The following is a 12,733-nucleotide window of genomic DNA, read 5'->3' as shown; positions in this document are numbered from 1 at the left end:
GCCCATGTTTTAGTGATCTAGATGTCTCTAAAGAAAAGGCCACAGAGGAGTACACTTTCATCATGCCTATATTTTGCCATTCCATTCAAATTTAACTTGGTTTGTCAGAATAAAATGTTAGGTTGCTATTAGACACTTGAGGTAAAATATTTTCAGCATCACATTTATTTTCTAGAACCATTTCTTTTCATAAATATCCAATAGCATCCAGAATGCATTTAGTGAAATTTTCTTGAAAGCTGTCTTCTAAAAATTACTATATATACTTCTTTACAATGAAGACACATTTTCTCATGTTTAATATAGCAGCGAGTTCCATGAAACAGGTGATTTGGGAAAAATAAAAGGTGATTTGAAATAAGAGGAGAATAATAGAGGAATATTATTGCCGGTAATCCTTTAAGAAGATTTGGCTGAAGAGTTTTCCCAATTAGACTACTCATAGTTAAGTTTTAAAAGGGGAAGAGTCAGGGGCACCTGGGTGGTTCAGCGTCCCACTTTGGCTCAGGTCATGATCTCATGGCTCCTCAGTTTGAGCCCTGTGTTGGGCTCTGTGCTGACAGCTCGGAGCCTGGAGCCTGCTTCAGATTTGTGTCTCCCTCTCTCTCTGTCCCTCCTTGGCTCATACTCTGTCTCTCTCTCTCTCTCTCAAAAATAAACATTAACAAAAAAGGTGGGGGGAAGAGTCAATGACTTCAATCAAATTCTTGCTCACAATTTCTGGACTAATATATAGAATGACAAAGATTGATAGCCAGTATATGGATATAAGCACCACCTATGACTTTTGAAATGAGCACATAAATTTTAGATTTTTGAAATGAGCAAATAAATTAAACATGTAGATTTCATTATAAGCAGGAGTAAAGTGAACATTTTAGGAAGGTTTTATTTCCATGGAATATAGCCAAGGCTGGAGATATTCAGAGAAACTGAACACCAGTTTTCATCTATTTTTTTATTCTTTGAATACCAAATTACCAGGTATCAGAATATGTAACCAAGCAATCACAAAGAATGTTTCCATAAAATCAGGTCTGGTAGATTGCTTTCTCTCGCAGGGAGGTGAAACTCAGAGTAGTGAATGTTATAAATCTTTATGTTTCCCGGGGCACCTGGGTGGCTCAGTTGGTCAGGTGACCAACTTCGGCTCAGGTCATGATCTCGTAGTTTGTGGGTTTGAGCCCCGCGTCGGGCTCTGTACTGACATCTCAGAGCCTGGAGCGTGCTTCGGATTCTGTGTCTCCCTCTCTCTCTGCCCTTCCCCTGATCCTGCTCTGTCTTTCTCTGTCTCAAAAATAAATAATACATTAAAAAAATTTTTTTAAATAAATCTATATGTTCCCTTGATCATTATTTGCACACCGAAACCCTTATCTTCTAACTGCAACTGAGGTTACATATCAGATAATATTTTTTTTCTGCTTGCTAGGTACCCTATGTATCTTCCAAAGTGACAATGGAACAGAGTTCACTTTGGCTTTTTACCACAAAGTTCACGATAATGTGGAAATCTCACCAGCCACAGGATCTGCAGAACCTGTAAATGGGGATACGTGAACAAGCTTCTACCAGCCAAAGACAGGTCACCCTGTTTTCGCCTAGAATTCGGAATGCCAAGGAGCAGAGCTCCATGGTTGGTGGCCAGTTTTTGCATTGCTTTGCTGCTCTGAAGTCTGTGCTTCAGCCCTGACTACCACCAAAGGAATAATTTCCCTCTGTCTTAACCATAGGAGAAGATGAAAGCAACCCCAGTTATAATGATGCCTGCCAGGAAAAATAACTGACAACTAAAGAATTTCCTTGGGACTGATTCTTACAATTATATGCATAATTGAGAATATGCTGCAAATGTTCCTCACTGTGAGGCTAAAATAAAAGTACTTTTTTTTAATGTTTTATTTATTTTTGAGACAGAGAGAGACAGAGCATGAACAGGGGAGGGTCAGAGAGAGAGGGAGACACAGAATCTGAAACGGGCTCCAGGCTCTGAGCTGTCAGCACAGAGCCTGACGCGGGGCTCGAACTCACTAACCTTGAATCATGACCTGAGCCGAAGTCGGACGCTCAACCGACTGAGCCACCCAGGCGCCCCTAAAAGTACTTTTTAACTGCAGTGTATACAGTAAGATTTGGTTGACTCTCATCCTATGCTATTGGTTTCATGATAAGCTTTATAGACACAATCTCAGATCTTCCCGAAACACTTAACACTCTAAGACTGAGTTTAAAAAAGACATCAAGTACCCTTCAGTTTCTGTTTCTAAATCACACAGGGCAGAAACCACCTGCCACCTGTCACCAAGGCCAAATGTTATCTTACATCCATTGTGCTCTTTCTGTGAATAACCAGAAATATCTTTGTTTACTAACATATTTAAGTCTTTGTTTAGGACCGGGGTCTAATGAAAAACTCAAAAATGGCCATCTCTTGATGACCTAGAAACTAAGCTTTTAACAGTTCTCACAGTCTGAGTTTTGACCTGCCTGCAAATGAACATTGTGCTGGGAAGCTTCCCCATTAAACAACCAAATTCAGCATTTTGAAAATAAATTTTTAAAGCTGATTCCTCATAGCCAATGTATCCCATTTACACTAGGAAACCATTTATATTATCCGTGAGTCTTGATCACTTGTGAAAATGTGCAAAGGGTAAATAAAATGACATAGTCAAATAATGCCACCTAAGAGAAGTCCTCGTAACTCAATTTGAAATAACTTGCCTATACTAAAAGAGCAAAAATAAAGAAATAAAGACACAGTTTTGCAAAATAGAGATAATGGATGTGTATCCAGCACATGCAGAAAAATTTAAAATAGACCCACTAAAGCCAGCTTCAAAGTGTGTAATAATTCTGTGGCTATACATAAAAGAAAGACTGTTTTATTAATGGAAGTTCCTCTGTTCACCTGGGCTATACTTCCATAATGGTGAAAATGTAGAAAGGTTATACGCAAGTAAAAAAAAAAAGGACAACGATAAAAATGAGATAATATATATTGAGAATGAAATAGATATTTGTATCTCACATTTCTAAAATCTAGATATGCACTGAATTCATTCATAAGTCATATAAAGCAACTGAATTGACTTTTATATGGAATATAAAATTGACTTTTATATGGAATCATCAAATTTTAGGACAAAGACATTTAATGATTCTTTTCCCTACAAACCCCTTTTGCAGTAAACCCTCCAGAAGCTAATTTTATTTTGTCATCATTTTTTCATGCTACATAATAAATGAGTGATTTGTAAATATACGCTATACTATAGTAATTTATTAATATTTTACAGTTAACAGTGATGAAATACAGCCATTATTTCATAAATTAGAAGAAACGCTAATTTTGACCTTTCAGAAGTCAAAATTTATTATTACTATTATTAGAATAGAATGATACACATTAATAACTTTAATTTTGTAAGAAAATATCTTGTTGACAAAGTTATATACCATGTTTCGTTTTGAAAGTAAGTATCCATTCAAATGTACTTAACTTTCATGTGTATGTCACATAGTAAATAACAGGCCCAATATTTAAAATTCTTACACTATAAGGCACAAAAAAATAATAATTCAATTAGGCAAATATTGTAACGTTTTATATACTAGACCCAGAAGTAAATCTTCTTGGGATCAAATCTCAGCTCTCCCAGTGAACACCTTTCTAATCTTCCTATGTCTTGTTTTTTCCTCCATAAAATAGGGATGGTTACAACAGTACTTCCCCTGAGAGGGGTGCTTTGAACACTGGATTGACCACAAGTATTAGGACCACACTTATTAAATATTAGCTTTTAGATCCTCAAAATTAGAATTCATATTAAATAGGAATTTGGTTGTATTTTCGGTTTATAAATTAGTTTTTGAAATAATAGGCATTTGGGACAGATAATTGTAATGTTGAACCTGGGGACTAGTATCTTACAGAAAATTTTCAAACTCTTATGATAAGCTTATCATCAACTTTTTGTATTAACTTTTGCATTTCAACATTTATGTATATTTGTATTTCCTGTCTGTATTCAATTGCCCCTCCTCCCCCTGCCTCTATAATTTGTTTGTGTTATAAAGCCCCTTTCCATAATGTCAAATATAGCTGCTTACATTTCACTCTGTGCCTGATGTTATACTAGGTGCTTCATGGATTATTCCTACTATCTTCATCACAAATCTATGAGGTAGGTGTTATTATTTGCCTAGTTTTACAGATGTGGACTGTGAGACAAAGATAAGCTAACTAACTTCAACATGATTACTGAGCTAACAGGTGGTGGAACTGTAATGCAGACCCATACATTCTGGTTTCAGAGCTTTGAAGAATACATCGCCCGCATGATTTAGTGCCAGTCATGACTGCCTTGTATGCAAACCAAATGTTTTGTAAATTAATGCAAAGATTCTGGGTTTCTGTGGTTTGTGTTTGCTTGTTCTGTAATAAATTTTGGGGGTTACAGACCAACATACTCACTGACAGGAAATCACAAGTCCTATACCTAAATGTTATCCAATTAAATCTAATAGGTGCCAGGTTGTCATTTCTCCATAATAGGTACCCTGGGGAAAGACCAAATTTAGTAAAAACCACAGCCCAGTGTATTACCGAAAATGACACAGAACACAATACTCATCTTTGGCTGCATAAGGGAGTATAGGATTGCTAGAAACTAACTAAAATGACCAGTTAGAAAAAAAATAGAGAAAAATAATCATCTAATGTTAATACAAGTTGTCAACTGCTTCTCTTCCCTCTGGTCTATGATTCAGTTAAGTTTTAAGTTCCCTAGTGTTTTCAGGTCGTTTCCAATCCAGCAGCCTTCCCCCACTTTCTCCTTTTTTCCCCTGCCTTCTTACTTACTTCTGCCCTCTACTCTCCTTTTTAATCTGTTTCTCTGTCTCTGTGTCTGTCTCCTTCTCTCCTCCTCCCTCCTCCCCACCTTACACATGTATGTACACACGCATTGCCCCTATAGGAGTAGCCACCACATTTCTATACTGGTGATGTGTGCAAGTGGGTTTCAAATGTGTTGTTACAGAATAAAGGAAACCGATCTCAACGATGCTATCACTGTTGACATCTTGATGTGTTTGTTTCCTTTCTTTTCTTTATCCTACACATTTTCACATAGTTGAAATTACATTGCACATGTGTTTTTGCATCTTTCATTTTCACTTAACAAATTTTTCGCATTTTCTAATCATTTTTAATTGTCATTCCAATAGCTATATAGTGCATTTTTTTTTTCAGTGTTTATTCAAATTCCAGTTGGTTAACATGCACTATAATAGTAGTTTCGGGTGTAGAATCTAATGATTCAACACTTCATACAGCACCCAGTGCTCATCACAAGTGCATTCCTTAATCCCCATCACCTATTTAACCCTTCTCCCCACCCACTTCCTCTCTGGGAACCATCAGTTTGTTCTCTATAGTTAATTGGTTTGCCTCTCTCTTTTCTCCCCCTTGGCTCGTTTGTTTTGTTGATGCATTTTTTCTTATACAAAAAATTTTTCATGTGATGGATTACGGTCTAGCTCATATGGAATCATACAATTTGCAAACACCTTAAAGGTATTGATTTACTTACTATAACTAAACATATTTTTGTGTCATGTCTCAAATTTGGACAAAAATTAGGAGTATAAAGTATTATTATTTTTAAGTTTATTTATTTTGAGAAGGAGAAAGCATTAGTCAGGGAGATGAAGAAAGAAAGAGAGAGAGAGGGAGAATCCCAAGGAGGTGCCATGTTGTCAGCACAGAGCCCGACAGAGGGCTTGAACCCATGAACCATGAGATCGTGACCTGAGCCGAAGTTGGTCACCCAACCAACTGAGCCACCCAGGTGCCCTGAATATAAAGTATTCTTAAAAATGAATATGCTAGGAATATTTTCAGAAGATACTTCTTTAAAAATACTCTATTAATGGGGCGCCTGCGTGGCGCAGTCGGTTAAGCGTCCGACTTCAGCCAGGTCACGATCTCGCGGTCTGTGAGTTCGAGCCCCGAGTCAGGCTCTGGGCTGATGGCTCAGAGCCTGGAGCCTGTTTCCGATTCTGTGTGTCTCTCTCTCTGCGCCTCCCCCGTTCATGCTCTGTCTCTCTCTGTCCCAAAAATGAATAAACGTTGAAAAAAAAAATTAAAAAAAAAAAAATAAAAATACTCTATTAAAATGTTATTATGAAAATACTCATTGCAAAATAGCACAAAAATAAATATTATCACCAAGTAGAGGATTTTTTAAAAACCACTTGGATGCTTTCCAATGATTGTAAACATTTTCATCTAAAATGATGATTTCGTGGAAACTATTACTGCCTTTCTTATTTAAATCTGATTTAATCAGAATGGTTTTACAAATTCAACATTTAGAATATTAATTAATCTTTTGAAAAGATACTTTTTCCAAGTTAAAGAATTCAGTTCCTATCACTATTTTTAAAATTGCTGATGATGTTGTTAATGCTATTATTTGAGAATGGTATTTAACCTCATTAAATTATTGGAAACTTATTTGAAAACTGCGATGCTTAACTTGATGTAAGTTTGCCACAGTACATCATTATTCAATGGCTTTCTGCAAAAGTAAAATGTGTATATTTAATGGCACATGCATATATTTGAGCACCTCTATGTTGAAAAGTTAAGATGGATCACTTATTTTTACTAAAAATTCAACAAAATTTATTCAAATTAAGTATTAAAGGGGTGCCTGGGTGGCTCAGTCATTGAATGTCGGACTCTTGATTTCAGCTCAGGTCATGAAATCACGGTTCATGAGTTCAAGCCCTGCACCAGGCTCTGCACTGACAGTGTGGATCCTGCTTGGGATTCTCTCTTTCTCCCTCTCTCTCTGCCCCTCTCTGCTCTTGTGCTTCCCCCTACTCCATAAATAAATAAATAAACATTAAAAAATATATGAACAGACCAATGTTATCCTCAAATTTATTTAGATTCATTCAACAAATGCTTATCACATATTGCCAACCTGTGATTCAGTTGAGTGCTGATGACACGATATTTACAGATGATCTCTGCTATCACTATGTTGCGCAAGATATATCGTAAACAATTAGCTTTCCACCTTATAAGTGCTCTGTTGGAGGCAATGCACAGCAAGCTATGGAAACATAAGGAATATGTAGCTAACAGGGACCAAGGTGGAAGGATCAGGGATTTCCTTAGGAAAATCTAATTGGGCTTGATCTTCAAAGTGAAAAAAATTTAGGTAGGCAAACACTGAAAACATAATAAAATGTATCTTGCATTTTGACAGAAAATCCAGTAATCATTGTAATTTTGGATGATTAGCACAGGAAGCTGGCTGAATTTTAATATCATAATTTATTTTTTTCACTCGATATCTATTGAGCACTTTCTATGTAGCAGGCAATTGCAGAGGATTATAAGGTGAATTATGCATAGTGCCTGTCATCTGGAGGTGAACAGTCTAAAGGAAAGAGAAAGGAAGACAATACGAATCAAAGCAGGGGATAAGGAAGAAATATATTATGAAAATAAGAGCTTTACTGACTTTTACCTGGTGTTATTTTATTTAAAAAATTAAAATATAATAAAGAGTGTGAGAAAACAAGGCTTGATGTGTAAGAAATACAGGTATAGATACAGATATTGATGAAAAACATATTTATAAAGACTTGTGCTTCCAACATAATGGTAGATTGGACACATGGAAGGGCCCACCTGTTGTAGATTTTTTTCTGAATAAGGGAAATATATATATACTTTTTCAAAACTTTACTGTCTTCAAGAAAATACCGGGATTCTTCAAAGACAAAAATGGTAACAAAAATAAGAGTTAGCTAAAGCCACAGTAAAAGCAGTGACGGTAAGTAAATACAAAGGTCTAGATTGGGAAACTGAGTCATGTGCCACCACAAAATGGAAAACCCGAACCTGTGACTAAGAATTAACCTATTAGATCCTCAAGTATATCACAGATTATGTTCAGATAAATGTGTTTATAGCAACAGCAATAATTTACTACAGACATAAAAAGGAGACATGAGCAGGCATGAACTTTAATGGAAATAGCATATCAAAATATGGAATAAACATGTAACATATATTTAAGGAAATAAAAGGTAAATTCAGGACTAGAAGCCAATAATTACCAGGAATATTTGAAAAATCATAAAATAAAATAATTATAAAATAAAAATATAACTGTTGAAATTAAAGACTTGATGGATGTGTTAAAGCATATAATAAACATCTGAATAAAGAATTTTGTAGCACAAACAAAAGAAACTAATGCACAGATACAGGGAAGTCAAACATACCAATAAAGGTAAATAAAAAAAAGTCCATATGAAGACATTATATTAAAACTGTGTTTAAAAGAATCACCTTTCTATTGCCAAACAATATTCCCTTGTATGGAATAGCACATTTTATTAAAAAAAAATTAATGTTTACTTATTGAGAGAGATACAGAGAGAGAGAGAGAGAGAGAGAGAGAACAAGCAGGGGAGGGACAGAGACAGAGGGAGACACAGAATCTGAAGCAGGCTCTAGGCTCTGAGCTGTCAGCACAGAGCCCGACGTAGGGTTCGAACTCACCGACCGTGAGATCATGACCTGACCCGAAGTCAGACTCTCAACCAACTGAGCCACCCAGGAGTTCCAGCACATTTTATTTAAACATTCATCAAAATAAATGGAGTACTGATACATGCTGCAACATGGGAGAATCTTGCAAATATTATGCTAAAAAAGCCAGTCACAAAACCATGTATTGTAGGATTCCATGTATATAAAATGTTCACATTAGACAAACCTATGGAGACAGAAAGTAGAATAGTAGTTGGGGAGAGGTAAAAAGTGACTTCTAAAGTGTACTTGGTTTCTTTTGGGACAATAAATGTTCAAAAATGGTTGTGGTGATGGTTGCACAACTGTGTGAATACACTAAAAATCATTTAATTATAGACTGACAAGGACGAATCATATGATACATGTATGATACATAAATAATCACCATTACTGGAAAATACTTAGACTGGTGGTGGACTTTGCATCAATAATGAAATCCAGAATATAGTGGGTTAACATACTCAAAATATTAAGAGAATATTATAGTTAATTTGATTAGTATACTCAGTAATAATCTTTCAAAATTGAAAGTGAAAAAATCATTAAAGAAAAACAGTTTTCTCTTGAACATTTATAAAGTAGACTTTTAATTAATGCACTTCAGAAGGACAGAATTAAAAAAAAAAAACACGTAGAATGCTGCTCTGAAATGCAAACAGAAATGAGGGACAAGAACTGGAAAACTTTGATATGAATTTGAGTAGACTTCTTCTATATAAAAAATTGCTATGAATGCATAATGTATGTGGTTGAAATGAACTGAAATATTGAAAAAACAATATTACAGGCTATGACTGATCACATAAGACATATAGAAATAAATCTTTAAAAACATGAAAGAGTTTTACCTAGAACACCTTCTAATTTCTTGAAAACGTAAGTAAATAAATAAATGGGAGGAAACTCCATGATTCTACAAAGAAAGAGGAAATGTTACAAAGGTAACAATTATTTACTAACTAGCTGCTAGATTCAATGTAATTTTTGTCAAAACAAAACAATTTTTTGAGACAATTGATTAGCTAATTACATAATTTGTATTGAATACTACCAAAGGTCCAGGATAGTCAAGGCAGTCTTAGAGAAGAAGAAAAGAGCAGAAAGACTTACTACAGGAACTATTTAAGATGAGTATAAAACTTTAAAACATTATGGTTGGTTCAAAGACAAAGCGATCAATGGGACAAAATGAGGAGTCTAAAAACAACTGTTCATGTGGTATACGAAGGAAGTAGAGCTGCAGATTACTGGTGGCTGCATGGACTACTTACTAAATGGTTTTGTGTATGACAAGAAGGTTAAATTTTATCCCAACAATAAGGCTCAATAAAGCAAGTTTGGATGAATTAAAAGTTCAAATAAGATGGGTTAAAAAAAAACCCAGAAAACACCGTAGAGTAGTCTAGGCTTGAGGTAGGGTCGATTTTTTAAGAAGCACAATAGTACTGATCATAAAATAAAGATTAATAAATTCCATGATGTCAAAATTAAGAAATTCTTTTTGTAAGATTTTTTATGTTTATTTTTGAAAGAGAGAAGGGGAGGGAGAGAGAGAATCCCAAACAGTCTCCACACTGTCAGCACAGAGCCCAACCCAGGGCTTGAATTCACAAACTGTGAGATCATGACCGAGACTGAAATCAAGAGTTGGATGCTCAACCAACTGAGCCACCCAGGATCCCCTCCAAATTAAGACATTCTTTTCATTAAAAGCCCACTTAAGAATGATGAAAAGCCAAACTACCCTGGAAGAAGGTATTTGTCACACAGGTATAACTGACAACTGGCTATTGTGAAACTATAAAATATCTCATACTAATCATTGAGAAAAAGACAAAGAATTGAGTAGAAAAATGATCAAAGGTAGACACATTTCACTGGGCAAAGATCACAAATGTCCAAGAAATATGTGAAAAGTTGCTCAAACTCATTTGTAAGCAAAGCAATGCAAAATTAAGACATTAAGTTTGATGATATCAGAATTTGGCAAACATATAGAGCAAAATAATCCTATATACACTACTGTTGAAAGTAGAAAAAGATGGAAAAAATTGACATTGTACTGTAAATTAAATATGAATACTCAAGATACCAATATTTTAGTTCTAAGTATAGATCCTAAACTCCTGCACATGTACATGAGGAGACATAACACAAAATATTTATACTAGTCTGTTAGCTATAGTTAAAAAAAAACAAACCACAAACAAAACTGGGAACTAATCCAAATATGCATTGTCAAGAAAATGGATAATAAACTACAATACATCAACAAAATTAGATATTACATAACAGTGAAATGAGTTAATACTACTCTCTGCAATAAAGAGGATGAATCTTAGCGATGTTAAATTTTAGTGAAAACAAAGGAAATGTCAAAATATGTTATGGCCCTATTTTTGTAAAATTCAAAACCAGGCAATCCCTCTCTCTTTATCTATCTATCTATCTATCTATCTATCTATCTAATCTATCATCTATCTATCTTCTACCTATTTCACTATCATCAAAATTGTGAAAGCAACAAAGGGAATTACAACACAAAATTCATGATAGTGGTTACCTAGAGGGATATTAGGGGAATGGGATTGGGGTGGACTATACAGGTATGTTTAATATTGGTCATGCTTTAGTTCTGAAGTTAGGTGGTAGTTTCAATAATTTTTGCTCTATTACATTATACCTTGTCACTTACATATATTATTCATGTAGTTGTATACCAAAATATTGATATCTGAATATGAAATGAATCATTGGAAATGCTCATTGGAACTGTCTATTCATTTATAGGAAATACACTACACTTTGCAGTGTTTTGCCATTGATATACTTTTTGTAAAATATTTTATAATTTTCCCCACATAGTATTAGCATCTTTTTATTGCACATCTTATATGATGTTGTGGTGGGTGGGGTGATAGCCCAAAGATGTGTACATCATAATCCCTAGAATCTGTGAATGTGCACTCTTATTTAGTGCAAGAGATTTTGCAGATGTGATTAAGAACCTAGAAATGGGATTATCCAGATGGGCCCAATGTAATTACAAGGATCCTTATAAGTGAAATAGAGGCAGAGTCAGTACCAGAGTGATGTGATGTGGGGTTGAGTTGGGTTACAATAAAGGAAGGAGGCCATGAGCCAAAGAGGAAGAGAAGCCTCTAGAAATGTAGAAAGAAAGGGAATGGATTCACTCCCAGAGTTCCTCAAAGAAATCTGCAGGCACCTTGATTTTTGCCCTGTAAAACCCATTTTTGACTTCTGAGCTCCAGAACTGTAGGAGAATGCTTTTGTGTCGCTAATCCACTAATTTGGTAACATTTTGTTACCGCAGCAATTAAACAAACAAATCCTGATACATATATGTCTATTAATTGATTTGCATGCATTATCATTCTCATGCTTCAAAGAAGTTTCTAGAACAATAGAATATTTTGTCAATCATTTGAGCGGATAGAACATTTAAGGCAAAAATCACCGAATTCATATGCAAATGGAAAAATAACTCAGAATTCTTCCTGTTTTTAGGAGTCCTCATGAGACACCCTGGTTAATTTCAAAATGATCAGAAAATAATTTTCCTTTCTCAAAGAAATAAGGACAAAGCACAAACTCCCTAACAAATGTCTTGCTGGTTTCATTTTATAAGATTTTCTAACGCTGCAGTACTGTACAACGAAGGTTTCCATGCATCACAAAGTGCAGAACACTAATACTCAATGGTAGAATAATTGCTGCTAATGTCATCTCCATAATATTCCCCATGTTGCTGGTACCATCTGCTCTATAAACCCCACCACAGGGAGGGTGGTCATTTGGGGCCACTGATTCTGAAATAATGGCCCACTGGGAAAGTGCCTTTCCATTGTCAGTTACTAAACCAGGAGGGAAAAAAAAAACATTTTGTAAGAACTATTTAGAGTCTCAGAAAGGTTATTTAAAATCTCCCCTTGACTTCTTCATTATCCATATGCTTAATTATCCTCTAGAAAAGGGTAGAGTTGTTTTAGAATTATGAAAACATGTTTTTAGCAAACCTAATTATGTACCGATTCTGGAAACATAAAGTTAAGAATTCCCGAGAATTAAAGTAGACTCTCAAAAAATATG

The 12,733-nt window shown here is 35.1% G+C and overlaps 1 protein-coding gene across 2 annotated transcripts in view; it reads right to left on the bottom strand.

The window, feature by feature from the left end:
• Positions 1-12,733, bottom strand: part of GLRA3 (glycine receptor alpha 3) — a 200,957-nt gene that overhangs the window by 80,375 nt on the left and 107,849 nt on the right. The gene's annotated exons all lie outside the window — the stretch shown is intronic.

The sequence above is a fragment of the Leopardus geoffroyi genome, chromosome B1 (assembly GCF_018350155.1).
Source record: "Leopardus geoffroyi isolate Oge1 chromosome B1, O.geoffroyi_Oge1_pat1.0, whole genome shotgun sequence".
Taxonomy (NCBI): Eukaryota; Metazoa; Chordata; class Mammalia; order Carnivora; family Felidae; genus Leopardus; species Leopardus geoffroyi.
Note: the sequence above shows the minus strand (reverse complement) of the source record. Positions and strands in the feature narration are given on the sequence as shown.